The following is a 12,009-nucleotide window of genomic DNA, read 5'->3' as shown; positions in this document are numbered from 1 at the left end:
CACGCCATTCGTGTGCAAAGTCTGTTTTCTTTCCTTTCTGTCTCTCTCCTCTTCGCTCCTTGGATGTTGCGGTGGAAGGTAGCGGCCGTGGCTCTGTTTGGATTTTTGCCCGAGTGGAGTGGAGCTGTCAACCTCGAAATTGAAATCCCCCCTCTCTGGACTGGGCTAAGAGTTTCTTCCAAAATGAAATTGTCTATTTGAGTCTCTTTTTCAATAGCCCAAAGACTTCACTGTTCCGATTTGTTACCATGTCGCAATAATAAAAAAAAAAAAGACCCATTCTAACACTGCATCACAAATATTTTTAGCGTGCCTGTTTAAGACAAAAAGTGAGGCTATCGCTTAGGGCCATCTCACCTTCTCGCAGTTCCTAATAGCTGCAGCTGGACAGCCAGGAAAATAAACGTTGAAGCGAAACAAAAGGCGTTTAGACCTCCCCGCTCTCTCATTCAGGTGCAATTGCTGAGGAATGGCTGATATCTATATGCACAGCATTTCTCTCGGATGCTGGAGTGAGTCACATCGCTCCGTGTAGGGACTGCTCGGCGGAGGGCGAGGGAGCACACGGAGAGCTCCAAGTGTTGTGTACAACACGGGCTGTCTGATCTGTTCAGACGTGCGAAAGGGAGACAGGAAAGGCAAGGGTCTTCGCTGGGCACTAACTCCGATCCCCCTTTGGAAGACCAAAGATTACTTAGATTATTTCGCTCTGTACCAACGACCAGAATAATTGTGGAGGGACTTAAAAACCCAGAGCCAAATCTAGGGCTCAGGAGTAAGAAGTGTTTCTCTAGCCTTCCCTGAGCCTCTCGCCACAGAGCCCCGAAAAGGATCCCTCTAATAAGCACCAGCGGCTGGATGAGAGGCGGGCAGAACAAGGACGGAGGAGAGGGGTGTCGTGGCAGAGAGGTGTCCAGTGTGCACAGCGCCCGGGAGACGGGTCCGCTTTAGGGCATCCCCCAGCCGCGGGCGGTGGGAACTGGCCCGTGCCAAGTGCTGAGAGCGCGGTGCCCGCCGCCAGCGGGGCCAGCAGGCAGGCCGCCCAGGGACTCCGCTGGGGGGGCCGCCTGCGCGAGGACTGCAGGACCAGGAGGGCGGCAGTGGCACGCTCGGGCTGGCACCGGGCTCCTCCAGCGGCCACCTCTGTACATCTCTAGGCAAACCCATCCGTATGGGAGAAACGGGGAGGTGATGGCATTTGTGGGGGCAAGCAGCCGGGCTGCCCAAGCTACACGGGCTCTCACTCGCACCCCCCTCCAGCCCCACCCGCTCCAGGACCTCTCCCACAGGCGCTCTTGTCATCCACACGGGGCTTCTCGGCGGCTCCTGTCGCAAGGATGATTGCGAATTTCTCTGTTGCTCGGTCATAGGGCAGAGATTGCCTGCGACAGGTAAATAGGCTGCGGGTCGCGGTAATGCCAGGCGTATTTTCAGTTAATAGGGAGGCAAAATGAGGTGTCTGCAGCGATATTGGAAAGTACAAGATCGATGATCCGTCCTCGTGTCCAATCAGCAGCCTTTAATTGACTGTATTTTCTAGGTAATTGAGCCACTCTGCCTGTAAATTGAAGTTGAAGATATAACAATACATCTTGCTGGGAGGAATTACTCATTACTTCCTAATGAAATTTTCCTTTTGCTCTGTTGGGTGGTTTCTTTTAACACGTTCCCAGCCAATCCCGGCCGCGAGCTTGGGAACTTCTCCTTACAGCACGGGCTCCGAAATCGGGGGCTGAAACTTTGCTGGGAGGCGAAGTCTACCCAGGCTCCGAGCCAGAGCCCGGGGAACTGATCCGAGCCTCTGCCTTGGCCTCAGTGGGCTCTGCATCGGGCGCCTAGGTGCAATGGGAAAAGGTGGGCCCTGGCGCTAGAGCAGGCTCCCCTCGGGCTCGGAGCAGGGGCTTGGGGCACTGGCACTGGCACCGCCCGGGAGAAGCCGCTGGCTGCGGCGCTGTCAGCACCGAGCTGGGCTTGTCTTGGGCACCTCATGTGCCACGGAAGGTTCCAGTTTCCCTGCAGCCCAGGCGAGCTCCAGAGGCTGTCCCCGCCTTGTTAGCATTTGATTGATTGCCTTATTAAAGCGTGTTCTTGTAAGTGTGACCAAACTGATTGCATTGCATATGTTTGGAATAATGCTCATTTTAAACAAGTGAATAAAAGGAGATGAGCTCTGGAGGACGGCGTAGGACTAAACGATCCCAGTGAGCAGTTTCGTAACTCGGGCATTAAATTGCTCGGTTACTAGCAAATCACTCAGCCCTTTTCATCGCTCCTCTGGCCATCTTTGTTGTGCTGTGCGTCTGCCTCTCTTCGCCAGGAGCCAGATATCACTTTTCCCCAGCAGGACTCTCCGTTTTTATTAAGGTTGCATGATTAAACTGGATCGGATCTGCTTTCCCCAGCACTATTCCCTGCTCCAGTGTTCAGATCATTAAGGAAAGTCTCTCTCCATCTTTCATGCTTTCTGCTAGATTGTTAGCTTGCTCCCCAGCACCTGCAGAAAGACACGTGAGTCCATTAGCTCTTTGCTCGTGTTTGGATGCTTTTGTTTTCAATTATTCTCCTGCTCGGCTGGTTACATTATTTTACAACTGAGTTTAGCCCTTGGAAACACCCGCCACCATATGTCAACCCAGGCCCCATATCCTGCCAGCTACAACAGTGTCATCCTGGGGTAAAATTTATGTCAAGATGAGTTGGGTTCTCAGCAACCAAAATGGCTTAATCTGCTCTTACAGTTTCAGTTATTGGGTATTACTATGTGTAGGGAGCAATTTTTTCCACCTAATTTCGCCCTCCTCTCTTAAGTCATTTGCTGTCTCCATAACTCAGCACTTTTTTGCAGAATACTGTTTAAAAAAAAAAGCAGAAGTAGGCAGTGCGAGGGAGCAGAGCAAGTGCGCGAGGAAGATAAATTAATAAGCTAGACCTTCAATAAAAAATAAACCCTAGCTGCATATGAAGGCTGCTTTATACAAGAGAATGCTAACACATAGACAGATACTAATAAGTGACAGTGAGTTCAGGGTCCTTTAATAACAAAATGTATCTCAAATGGAAACAGTTACCATCTGATTCCAACACCTCTGTTTCCTGGAAAAGCCCTAATTTCACCTCCAGTCGCTGTGTCTATTGAAAGCCTTGGGGGAAAAAAATCTACTATGCCAGGGTTCAACTAACCGACACGTGGCCATCAGTATAGGAACAGCGCCAACATTTACACAACCCAGTGGAAATCGGTAGGGGTATATTTCTACCTACAAACCCAGGAAAAACAGTAAGCAGTTCTCCTCATCTGCCCTTCGAGTCAGAAAGTGCTTGTGACTTGAGAGGTTGCCCCTTAAAGAAGTAACATGAAAGTACTAAGTAATTGTTTAGAACAAGGCTGTTTAGAAAAATATTTGTATTTATTGCAGCTGCTCGACTGGCCTCGTAAAGTTGGAGAGCATTTAAATCGTGTTACGATCTCATTTAAATCCCGCTTTGTTCCAGCAGGCTGAAGAGCCTGAATAGACCAATCACTCCATAATGATGATGAATGAGAAATTAATTCAGATACAAGCAAGACAATTTAGGCCTTCATCTGTTTAAATAGCCTTCCAAGATTATTCGCAATTGCAGGTCACAGATTTAATCAATTGTCCAATCTTGTGAAAGTCATATCCTTGCATCTTCATCGAGATTATTTATAGCGCAGTGAAGACTAGGGAAAGGGATAGACTTTTAACAGGGACAATTACTTAAAGAGAAGCCTTTGCAAAATGAAAAACAAATGCATCTATGAACAAGCATTTTTCTGTATATCTTGCTTGGTAGCCTCTGGATTTCGGGGAAACAAAGCTATGGCTGCAGATCAAAAGGAAGCAACTGTCCAAGGCCAGTCTGACCACATCAGACTGTCAGACTCTTTTTTTTCTGATCATCAGGGGAAGTTCTTGCTCCTGTGCAGGTGACAGTGAGGAGCCCAACGCAGATTTTCTCCTCAACACAGACTCGACAGCGCTTCGCCATGCTGGCAAAGCCAAAAGAGTGATCTCGGGTAAACAGTGCCAGCAGAGATCAAACATCTAAGTACGGGTAATAATAATGAAACTACTGCAGCTTGGTTTCTCTTTGCAAAGCAGTGGCGGGGGTTATGAAGGGAGACAGGGGTAAGGAAGGGCTGGGCAAGTATTGGCAACTACTGCAGGCTCCCGGCATCCCGAAGGGAGCCGCAGAGAAGTGGCTTCTTGGCTGGTTGATGGGGGAGATCCAATCCATTCCTTCCCTCAAGCGGGCACCGTAGTGCCCTTAGCTAAGTGCCCTGAGCTGGGGAGAGGCCATAAGGAGGCGATACACCCATTAGACTTCAAGCTCCCAGCGAGCTGTTGTCCTCCAGTCCACGCACAAACGGATTCCCCCGCTGAACGGTGACAAACCGACATGGGGTAAATCTCGAGTACAGAGGAGTGTCGTCCGGGTCCTTCGCTGAGCCCTAGTTTGGCTTTTTACAAAGGCAGGAGCTGAGGGCAGTGCCCCAGGCACCTGCTGTCCCGGGAGCGTAGCAGAGACAGCCCTTAGCACCTTGCGGGCCATGTGCGGTGCGTGAGCCGCTTTCCTTGCAACTCGCTGCAGTGCCGGGGTAGAGCTACTGAGGACACGCACAATGACGTTTGTGGCTTGGCTGCATTACGCAGACACCAGCATTATGACGCAAACATTTTGGAACCTTGTTCCTTTCCGGGGCCGGAGGACACCAGTCCTTTAGCAGCACCGGCTCGGGCCCCTCTATCCAAGTCCTTTAAGGGTAGATCTGATTAGCTGGCAGAGAAAAGACGATCACTGACAGTGGCTTGCAGGTTTTCCTGCTACAGGGGTGATCCATGTTCACCTGCTCAGATAGAGTAGCTCCAAGTAGCAGTTCTATTTTTACAAAAAAGAGGAGACCAGGGGAAAGCCTCAGTGTTTCTGGTTGTCATCCAGCGCTCTTCTCCGAGTTACATTTGCAAGGTCCTCGCCTATCTCCTTGTAGACGTAGAAGGCATGTTAGCCTGCTGCCTTTCGGATGCAGGCTTGGTCCAGCTGTAACTGGAGCTAAGCGTTTCATCCCACGGGGCAGATTTTGAACGTGCACAAAAGATTTAAATCTCTGCTGCTGGGCAGGGGAATGAGAGCACCACGCTGACCTGGCTCCCGGTCTGCAGAGCTGCCTCCCCCCTAGTTCAGCAGCCTGTTTTGCATGGAAATACTGTGCAATAGTTAAAACAAAAGCCTAACTCAAGGATTCCTGAGGCTCCAAGGAGACATTCTCAGGAGCGGACTTTGATGTATTGCTGTCCAATTAGTGCCTTTAATTGGCGTCCTTCGGGACCCGCAGATCTGGAGCTGGGACAGGGAGCTTTCTACTGGCAAATTCTACAAGCTCGCAAGGTAAAAGAAACAAAACAAAACAAAACACCCACAGCCCTTAGTAGCACGCAGCGCGCCTCCTGCATGGAGACATGGGGTCCTTTGCAGACGAATTCACCGCTGCCATGGGCCAGCTGGACCTGCCCCGGCCCTACACCTCGGGGTGAGCACAGTGCGGTGCCTCTTCCTCCTGCCCCCGCACCCCGGACCAACTTTCCACCTCCTTTTTTAAGCTGTCTCTCTCAATACTGAGCCGTCTACAAGAAAGCGACCTTGTATTTAAGAAAGACCGCCTGTCCCTGTCCGTTTGACTAATGAAGGGCGTTTGTTAAGCACCATTTTAGAGGTTAAATGATGCTGACGAGACATTAAATGTGGGTGAGAAAATTGTGCTTAAGTGACACGGACTGTATAGAGAACAGGACACCTGCCTGAATTCACAGGGACCTTAGGAATGGGGGGGGGGGAGATCACAGTAATTTATTCCGACCTGAAAAGTGCTTGGTGGAAAGAGAAATCGATGGGCTCATCTATGAATTGTGTAAAATACCTTCCTGAGAACAGAAGTCATCCTCCAAAGTTTTGACTGAGCTTTCCGGAAAAGATCCCCAAAGGTGTGTGCTGGGGGGGGGGGTTGTCATTAAACGGGAAGTCTCACTTTAAAATCATCTTGCCGTATTTTTCTCCTCTCTCCAAATTGTTTCAAGACAAATGCATCGAGCAGGGAGACGAGGTTTCTTCTTTTTTTGATGAATTGGAAATTAAACTTGACAAAAACGGAAACGGATCTTGATTCTTCAGTAGCGATTTTAATGTAAAAAAATCTATGGGGAGCGTTAGCTGTAGTTACGTTTCTGAAGCGGGGGGGAGCAACGCCCGTACTTGCCGAGATACTTGGCTACTGGACTGAAAGCAAGAGGGACACGATCAATATTTGTAAGTCAAGCTGTTTAAATTCTGTCACTTAGTCGCAGGCGCGGCATCACCGGTCAAGATCTCACCAGATCCTTACCGACCACAAAAGCAAGCCAGCGGAGGTGACAGTCGTGCACACCTCCCCAAAGACGCCGGGATGCAGCTGTGTGGCCGCGTGTCATGCAGAGCATCGGGGCGGCTTTTGATCCCATTGCCTGTCCTTACGAGGCGATATTTGCATCCAGGTGAATACATTTATCCATTCCTGAAAGAGGAATGGCGCCGAGGCTTTGTTCGGTCGGCTCGATCGCTGGGCTACATCTGAATAAAGCGTCTCACGCTTGGGTGTTAAGGGACCGGACCCACCATGTCCTCCCTGGTGAAGGAACAAAACACAAAGCGAAACAACGCACCGCACAGCACAGACCGCCCCCCCCCCCCAGGAGCTATGCCGGCAGGATCACATCCAAGAGGAAGCGATAAAACCGGTACTATCCCGACATTGTACAAAGAAATACGCGGCCTGGGATGTCCGCGGCCCAGGAATCAGTCCTGGGACCCCTTTAGACTGACGCACGTGCAGGAGAGAAACCAGGTACTCCCAGCCTCGATCCGAAATCACAAGGTTCAAAATCCGCCCCCGACCCAGTGATGTGACCCGAAGCAAAATGTGAACCTGGATACGAGGTTGTCAGTGGCTCCCAAGACACAGACCTGGCTCCTAACATACTGAGCTTGATAAGAAACCTATACCGCACCCTCATCTGTCCTTTCCGAGCTCCCCTGCGGTCCAAAGAAGTTGCGCCAGTGCTGTAACCTACTCAATTACCTGCTTGATCCATGCATTTTCCTGTTCCTTTTTACCCTCATGGTACCACTAATAAATTCTCAACTCGGTGGAAATGTGCATTTCAGCGCCTCTAGCAGCCAAAAGATCTCAACACTTTAGGTAACTTATTCCCACTTCCAAGCAATGCTGGAGCCCATTGGTGTTTGCTCGCAAGATACAAGGGAATAGAGAGCTCCCATATAATTCTTCCCGATGTGGCATCCAGACTTTGTTACCTGAAGAGACAGCATGCCATTTGGGTCAGAAAGTCAGAGAACAACAGAAAAACTAAACAGCACAGAGAAAAAAGGATCATCACTAGCAGTAGGGGATTTGCACCAGTGATGAATTTAGCCCCCAGGTGTAATTTAACTTCAGGCCATTGGTATCATATCATCCAAGCAGGAAGATGATAACTTCACTAAGCACAATTTATTGCCATTGAGCCAGCAAGTCTGTAACTGCAATCAAAAGACTGAGCAGTTCTGATGGGCAAGTAGCCCCCAGAGGTGTCAATCAGGGTCCCTTGCTGTTTGTACACCAATCAGATCAAGAGAGGTCCCTGGTCCAAATAAGGTGGGAGCCAATCAGACAAGTTAAAAGGCAAAAAAAGAAAAGAAAGTCACCTCTGTTTTATAGGAGGTATTTACATTTAGGTATCAACAGAACGCATGCCTATTCTTGTAGGACCCTGGGTGCCTCGGTTTCTGTCTTTGGTACAGTGCAAACACCTACAGTCTGAGAAGCGGATTGACCAGGCACTTCTTTCTTATCTAAGCCCTGGACGGATTCACAAAGCAGACATTCCCTCCCTTCCCTTTCTGGGGAGAAGAGGGGGTGAGGCTGGTCTGGTTCACTAGCTGTTTCTAAGCCACATCTAATATGTACTCTTTCACACACATAAAAATCCCTGACACCAATAGTGCACTGGTTGGAGCAGTCCCCTTTGGTGAGGGGCTTAAGATACTCACTGGAGCTTCAACCCCAGTCCCTAAAACAGGAATCAAGCTAAGGGGTTGTTCTCACTAGGCCTGTTTTTCTGACTCAACTAATACTGAATGTTTTCCATGTAAGGAGAAAAGCTGCTTTAACAACAGAACTGAGAAAACATTTACCATATTTGGGGAGCTAGGAGAAGCTAGAGCTCTTATGAAGCTATGAAAACTCCCTCTGCAAGAACATTTATTTACCTGAGGGCTAAGGAATCAGTCCTTTGGTCCCAGTGCCCAAATGGCTCCTGCTGCATACATTAAGATTACCACATGGTTGCTTTTGCACCTATTGCCTCTTAGGCAGCTCTAAAAGTGAGCTCTGTCTTTCCAGACTTTTCTGCTGGTGGGTGGAAGAAGGAAGATGTGGCTACTGCAGCATGTGAGACTGCTTTCACTGTTTCCATGGTTTTGAAAAGGGATGGTCATCCTCTGAAAGGTAAGAGTGCTCAGAGGAGATTTAGCTTTCACTTGACTAATTGATATTTCTATCACATGGCGGCAGCATCACTGACTGCCAGCCCTTATTACTACATAGTCCCTTTAAAAAACGGGACATGAATGTAAAACAATACCAAATACTGAATTGTTGCACGTGTTGTGATACACTCTACCAGGATATATGGATGTCCTGAATCTACCACAACTCTAAAAAAAGTCAGTTCTTTGCTGTCCAGATGGACTTTTTTGCTAACCCCTTTGACTTCATAGAGGTTTAAGTGGGTTGCTTGAACTTAAAACATATCAAAGACATCATTGAAATGAGCCATTCATGAGTTGTATGCTTTTATTTGTTATTAGCTCATCAGGAATCCCATAACATATACTCTACAATTTCAATTGTTATTCAATGTACTGTAGAATAGTTTGATTTCACATGAGTAGTAAGCTCAGGAATCTGAGGTCATATTTCCCATGCAATTCAAATATCTCTGTGTTAACCTGAGGTCAAGGGTGATCAGGAACCATACAGTTTTATTGGGTCTTTGATGTGCTGTTTTCTGTTTAATGCAGTTTTCATACTTGCATATTTCAGCTTCAATACCAGAATTAATGTGATCACAAAAGACACCTTGAGCTCAAAAGTGTATCTCATTTCTGATTAAATATATCTGACTTCACCTTCCATCCCCTAGTTCATACTATTCCTTTCTCTGATGAATTAAAGACCCCTTCATTACCAGTATTTTCTCCCTCTGTAGATACTTGTATACTATAATTAACCAGCTTTCAGTCTTTTTAAGATAAGCAGACTTAACTAAGTTTCATGTTATAGTATAAGGGCTGTTGGTTGTAGCCATGTTGGTCTAAGGACATAGGCAGACAAAGTTCTTTGGGTAGCTGTGATACATTTTATTAGACCAACTAAATAGTTGGAAAAATGTTTTTTTACAAGCTTTTGAGCACAACTAAACCTTCTGGCCTGAAGAAGGGTGTTTGACTGAAAGCTTGCAAAGAACCACTTTCTTCAGCTATTTCATTGGGCTAATAAAAGATACTGCATCTACCCAAAGAACCTTCTCATGCTATAGTATAAGGCATTTTCTTAAGCTCTCAAATAATTGTTGTCTCTTTTCTGCATTCTTTCAGCATTCTTCATTGAAATGTCAACACCAGAAATGTATGCAGTAACCTCCATACATTCACTCACAATATCTCATTTATAATATGCAAAGACATTGCAAGAGCCCTTCTTGCCACAGCACCGCAGTGGGTGATCAGGTATTCCTGTTTAGTTGTTTGTTCACTATGACTCTTAAATCTTTCAGATGGCAGGGTAGATAAGCAACTTTATAGGCTAACTAAATAAGATCTATATATAGAGAGAATGCAAGCTTTCCTGAACCCAAGTTCATGTCACTTTAAGAAACCAGAGTATCTTTTCCAGTCACTGCTTAACTGAAAACAATTCCCCATTCTGTAATTATGGACAGCATTCCCTGTTCCTAAATACATAACTTTGCTTGCCAGCTTGTTCCCATTAAAATATATATAGTTTTTATTAAAGCTCAATGCAACCTAAATAACTCACTACCTTGCTTACATCATTTGATATATTGCCAGTTTCTCTGGCATCCACAATTTTTTAGTGGTTGTTTCATATTTACCCCTGGACCATTAATGAAAAGTGTGAATTGGGCCTTGTACAAATTATTGTGGAACCCTACTAGACACATTCTTATTTTATCATCTGGTTCCACTGACATTTTGCTTTATAAGAGCTGTCAATTTGCCAAGTCGTAATTCATTTTGTGTGTGCTTCACTGATATTGTACAGTTCTAATGGTTTAATCAGAATAACAAACAGTATTACTTTGCAAAGGTCTGGATTAGTTATGCAACAGTTTTATTTATGAAACAAACCTATGCTCACAACAAAATAAGGTTGGTTTAAAAATATTTTATATAAAACCAGTTTGTTTGCCACAAAATATTCTAATCCTTTAATTCATTATCACTTTTATTATTTATTATTATCTATTTTTCTACTGCTCTGTCCAGTATCTGTGTCAGGTTAACCAGTTTACAGCTAGTGCCAAAAGCCCTTTGTCAAAACTGGCATATTTGTACTCTTCCAGTCTTCTGGAATTTCCGCACGGTTCCAAGACTTACCTGCATTACAAATTCAGATTCCATTAGGATTCTCTGCAATGTCATACAGTTCGGTCCTGTAGAGACTGTTTAATATATTCCTTAGTTACTAATGAACTGGAAAATACTTTGCTTTCACTATGTGACATGAAAATAGCATCTTCTTTGCAAATACCAAATAAATACCTAAGTATACCCCCCAAAATACTAAATATACTTGTGCCTTTTTGACATCATCATTAACAATGTTCCTGTTTCCACCTAGAAGTGAACTTATTCTATTGTTTGCATTGTTTTCATTCTAATATGCTTAAAAAACTTATTCTTATTGAACTTAGGCCTGCCAACCCAGGAATCCCTTCCCCGAATTCTTTAGCTTCCCTTATCAGGTTTCTATAATGCATAACAGTTTATATGGATTACTACCCATTTTATGTTTTCCTAATTTATTATATGTAGCTTTTTACTTCTTATTGCTGTCTCCATTTTGCCACTAAACCAGGGTTGTTTTTTAGCCAAAACTGACCCTTTGTGTTTTGTTTCTTGCACTGTAACAACTCTTCCTAATGAACTCCCAGTTTTTGTTCCTATTTTTTTGGCCTGTTTTCCCCCCCAACTATATCTTTATTCATAATTTTTCTCATCAATTCTAGGAAATTAGTTGCCAAAAGAGGATTTCGACTGTCATCTCATTACCTGTGCTGGTTGGACTGTCATCTCTGCAATCAGGTCATAATTACTTGCCCCAAGCAAACCACCTACTTCCAGTACTACAATTAATTAATCTTTACCCATTGTATTTTGAGTTAGAAAATTGTCACCTACCATTTTTAGAAAGTACCAGGGCTGTTTGCAACCTCCAGCCTATTTCTTCCAAATAGAAGTATTAAATAACAATACGTTTTCCCTTTATATATTACAGATGAGTGTTTGAGGAGTAATTTATCCCATATTCTGGTTTTCACCCAGTAGTCTGTAACAGACTTCACCCCCCCACAACCAATATCCCATCTTGGGTTGTTAGCCTGTGCGTCAGTCCGAAGGCATTCAGTGATTCTGAGTTATTAATAATTCTAAAAATTGGTGTGGCTCTCTTTGACGGAGAGCAGTGGTCCCCAACCTCTTAAAAGTAAAGATCACTTTTTGAAGAAAAGGGCAACCCAGTATCTACAGCTCCCGCCCGCTCCCCCTCCCCCTCACCTAGCAGGTCAGTCCGGGGGGAGGGAGGGGCAGAGGTAGGTAAGGTATACTGGGGCTCTGGGCAAGCACAAAATTGGAGGCCCCCTCCCCCCATGG

At 45.8% G+C, this 12,009-nt stretch overlaps 1 long non-coding RNA gene across 1 annotated transcript; it reads left to right on the top strand.

Moving 5' to 3' along the window:
* The first annotated feature begins 8,442 nt into the window (after positions 1-8,442).
* On the top strand, positions 8,443-11,577 carry LOC149864743 (uncharacterized). The gene is made up of 3 exons (XR_016442517.1): positions 8,443-8,560; positions 9,712-9,843; positions 11,367-11,577. It is a non-coding gene; the product is annotated as an uncharacterized LOC149864743 (long non-coding RNA).
* Positions 11,578-12,009: the final 432 nt, after the last annotated feature.

This window comes from Crocodylus siamensis, chromosome 5 (genome assembly GCF_052110815.1).
Source record: "Crocodylus siamensis isolate JL-2025a chromosome 5, ASM5211081v1, whole genome shotgun sequence".
Classification (NCBI taxonomy): Eukaryota; Metazoa; Chordata; order Crocodylia; family Crocodylidae; genus Crocodylus; species Crocodylus siamensis.
This window is presented reverse-complemented; position numbering and strand designations above follow the sequence as displayed.